Raw genomic sequence first — 4,834 nt, 5'->3', positions numbered from 1 at the left:
TTACCGGCTCTTTCAATTATCATCTGGACTTTGCGAAGTAATCATATTCCGCAAGATAAAAAGCCCTTTTACCCTCTTTTAAATTTTAATTAAAGAAATGCCTTTAGTGAAGTTAGGTGTCTGTAGGCTCTAGAAATTTTAGGGTGGACTGTGTTGCCCCTAGAGGGGGTAGGTATGGTATGTTGGGTTGTTTCTTGACCATCCTTTTTTTTTTTTTTTTTTTTTTTAAGTGTCCTACTGGTACAGAGAGTTAACGTTAGGCAACCTAGTGGTTCCAGATGTATAGCACATCTCACATCCAAAGATGCTTGCTGGCCTGGCTTTCTTGATGAGTCTAGTCTTGCCTCCTGAAGTAGTATTGTGATGAGGTGGCCTTTCAGTAATCCTTGCTGTGACGTCAGTTAGGAAGGAATTTTATTTGAGAAACTTCTGGAAGCAGAACTGAAGATGTTTTTAGATAAGTCACTGAAGTGGCCTGTTTATTGCTCATTAAGAAAATAGTTCTTTGAAAACCAAAGTTTTGAGAATTCTTAAGTATAGGGTTAGGTTGGTGATTAAGCTAAGCACAACATCACGTAAGTGGTACTGACCGCCAGCAAAATACAGCTAAGAAGGACATTATGCAGTCGGCCTTTCTGATTAGCTTACATTTTATCTTTATATTAATTTCCATATGGTGTAGTTGGTTTTTCTTCTTTCTTAAGCTCATGTCTCGTCCTCCTTTAGGCCAGCATATTTTAATAAAATTCATTTTTGGATTGCTTTCTAGTTTGGCAGTGTCAGACAGAAATATGAGTTACAAATGTAAGCCACACGTATAACTCAGACATTTCTTATAGCCATATAAATAAAACAAAAGGAAACAGAAAAAATGATTTTCATGTAAAAGGTTTTAACACAATATTTTTGTTTCAACATGCAGTTGATAGACAAAACATCAGCAAGCGCCTCTGCATTTCTGTGCTGAGTTGTGGAAGCTGGGCATGTACTTTTTGCACTTGTGGTACATTTCATTATGGACTGGCCACACTTCAAGCGCTTGACAGCCACCTGTGGCTGTTTGCTCCTTGCTGGGCAGCTCAGCCCTGGTGTTAAGTACTAACTAAATGGCCCCAGGAGCCTTCAGAGGGCTAACAAAATTTGTGGCCAAAATCTTTCTGGAGATGTTGGGCTATGAAATAGATTTTTTTTTCTCCCTGGAATCTTTCTGTGAGGGTATTTCAAAGTTTCAGCTTGTCCCTCTGTTCACAGACTTCTGCTAGTGTAGCCAAGGCTATTTTGCTTTTTTTTTTTTTTTTTTTTTTTTTTTTTTTTTTTTTTTGCATGACTCATATTATGCTCTCAGTTCTATGGTCCTGGATATTTTTATTTGCTTTATTTTTATATGCTGGAAGCACAGTTTTTGATGTTAACTTAAATTATTTTAAAATTTACATTTTGCCTTTAAAAATCATAATAAAATTTCTACCATGCTTCTATTTGTATAATGAATTATATTATCATGCTAGGTTACTGTGTCCTATATAAGTACATGCAAAGCTGATTTTTTGTTTTTTGGCCTTAAGTGGACATTAGTTTGCTCGTGCGCTGTATGGAGCTCGATTGTGTGAGTTAGTCTGGGTTTGTGTATTATATGTTAATAGATTTTCAGAAAAGTTACCTTTGCATTAAATAGTTAATGATTATTGTTCCTTGAGAACTGGACACCTTTTTCATTAATCTAGAATTTGAGATGGACATACATTACTGAAATTCAGTTTTAACTTTTGTAAGTATTATATATATATGTATGTATATGTAGATGAGATATATATATATATATATATATATATATATATATATATATATATATATATATATCCTCCCACAGCCTTTCCCTCATTCCTCTTCCCCTTCTCTGAGCAGGTGGGAGGTCCCCTTGGGTATCCCCCAACCCTGGCACATTAAGTCTCTGTGAGGTTAGGAGCATCCTCTCCCACTGAGGTCAGACAAGGCAGCCCAGCAAGAAGAACATGTCCCACATACAGGCAACAGCATTTGGGATAGCCCCTGCTCCAGTTGTTTGGGACCCACATGAAAACCAAGCTGTACATCTGCAACATATGTGCAGGGAGGACTAGGTCCAGCCTGTGTATGTTGTTTGGTTGGTGGTTCAGACTCTGAAAGTCCCAAGGGTCTAGGTTAGTTACTCTGTTGGTCTTTCTGTGGAGTTTCATTTTCCAGATGAGGAAGTTAGAGTTCCTCGAGTTGATATTTTATTGTAGCTTTTATATTTGCTTTGTCTTAGCATACTATACACATTGATTTATCCATCTGTCCACTCACCCATCCATCCATCTATCCATCCACCCATGCACTCATTCATCCTTTCATCCATCTACACACCCACTCATAAGTTTTCTCGTGTGCTTACTACACAGCACAGACAGGATCCAGGACCAGTGGAGTAGTGCCGATTTTCCTTTGTACCCAGGAACATGGTTAATTTAATGAGAAAAAAACAAGTTTTATAATGTGTACCAAGTAATTCAGTGCTTGTCTGAAATTTTAATTTTCAGTTGCTATTTTTGGTATTTATAAATGCAAACAAAAATTTTTTGATAGCACTAAATGCCCAATAGTTAAATCAATGCCTATGGAGTATAACAAACTCACCCCACTTTTTCAGATCCAAAGCTTCTACCACTGAGAAAATAACCTTTACGGTGTTATTTCAAATATTGGAACCAAAATTCTACTACTTTTTCAAGTTGATATTTTAACATAGCTTTTATATTTATTTTGTCTGTAACATTATATTATATTCACTTATCCATCTATGCACTCACTCATCCATCCATTAATCAATTGATCGATCAATCCATCCATCTATCCATCCATCCAATCATCCATTTGGTTATTTCTGCCATTCTTGGATATAGATTTTTGCTGGCTTATTTTTCTTTAAGCCAAGCCAGACTCACAAATTTTAAAATTATTTGAACAAACGTATGAAGTTAATACATCAAATTCTATTTAAATCTACATTAGTGGTATAGTGGTGACCATAGCTGCCTTCCAAATTCTATCTGTATTTGAGCTGCAGATGTCAGCATGCTACATATATATTATTGGGCAGATATAATTTCTTTTAGTAGTGACTTTTCAGAGAATGAAAAAGTATATATGTACATATTAACAGGTAGTATAAATAAATGTCCTAAAATTTCTGATTGAAACATTTCTTCTGTTTACACTTAATCTAATGTGGCAGAAAACTGTACAGATTGCAAGATAAAATTATTGATACCCACGAGCTGTAATGACTTCATTTGAATTTCACTTGTAAAACAATCATCGCAAGACCTATAATTAGGTTATTATAAAGATAAAACCGATAACAAGTAAAATGTCTGAATGTCTGCACATTTTACAGAAGACACGGAAGACATTTCACATGGTATGATCATTCTTGCCATGTAAATCCTTGTAGCTTGTGTAACAGCAATCTCATCAGAATTCCACGTTCTTTTCACATTATTTTGATACTAAAACATTATGTGTAAGTATAAAATTAAATTACCAGTTATAATTACTCCAGGTTTCATTTCTTCATGATAAGAAGCTAGGTTTTATGAATCCAGATTGTTATGTATAATTTTAATTATGTTACCCTTGGCTTGGCTATGGCAGTTTGCATTTACAAACTGTATGTAGACTACTAGTGTTTGTACTATGGCAATGCCAGCATTATTTTAGGGAACACCTAGACTCTGTGACAATGTGATGTGGTTCGTGAATTTTTTTTTTTTTTTTTTTTCGAGACAGGGTTTCTCTGTATAGCCTTGGTTGTCTTGGAACTCACTCTGTAGACCAGGCTGGCCTCGAACTCAGAAATCCACCTGTCTCTGCCTCCCAAGTGCTGGGATTAAAGGTGTGCGCCACCACTGCAGGCATGAATTGTTTTAAAGTAAAACAAAAAAAACTCTCCCAAATCAATAAAAACATGCATTCGTATTGACTTAAATAGATGTGGGCCATACCCTCAGGCATACTTCATTATTTTTTTCATGAAAAAAATCACAAAATATATAAATAAATGACAGTCTTGAAATGTTGTATATTTGACAAAATTAACCAAAATGCAAACAGTGGAGTGGGTTCTGCTTTTCACACATTGGTAGGCCATTTTCGAATCCATGCACCACATCCGAGTTTCCATGAGCACCTTACAATCCTCTAAAATGTTCAAGACTTTTCCCCACAGTCATTTTTTTCAGTCTATCTGGAATCCTGGTCACTTGGATATCAACAAGGTGGGCCGCCTGCTGACCTTCAGCGGTTTTTTACCTAATGTCCGCTCCTTCAGGTCAATTTCCAAGGTTGGTGGTACTATTTTTCCATGTACTGATTTTTTTTAAAAGCTGCTCAGGCCGGTTGTCTGCCTTTGCATTAAATTTGTCCTGAGCCATTGCTATCAGAACAATATTTTATAATGATATTCTTAATACCCATCATCCTATTAATATCTGTTGCATGCTTGTTACATATACTAAGTGATGACTTCAGCTAAATCCTTGCCATATGGTTCCAGACAGAAGAATGCTGAATGATTAAACTGTGCATGTAGATTAATGGTTCTAATCTCACTGCCTGTGTATGGATAGTAAGAAAGTAACATTCATTCTTCTAGTGTATCCAATAAAAAATAAAGTCATCTACCAGTTGAGAAGCAGCCCAATTTATTTAAGTAGAATGTATGCCTGATGAGTTTTGTTTTCCTTTCCAATGTGCTATGGATGTTAAAGATGGCTCTAATCCCCATTAAATTCTGACTTGTGTCTCAGAGCTATTA

The sequence above is a fragment of the Arvicanthis niloticus genome, chromosome 21 (assembly GCF_011762505.2).
Source record: "Arvicanthis niloticus isolate mArvNil1 chromosome 21, mArvNil1.pat.X, whole genome shotgun sequence".
Taxonomy (NCBI): domain Eukaryota; kingdom Metazoa; phylum Chordata; class Mammalia; order Rodentia; family Muridae; genus Arvicanthis; species Arvicanthis niloticus.
This window is presented reverse-complemented; position numbering follows the sequence as displayed.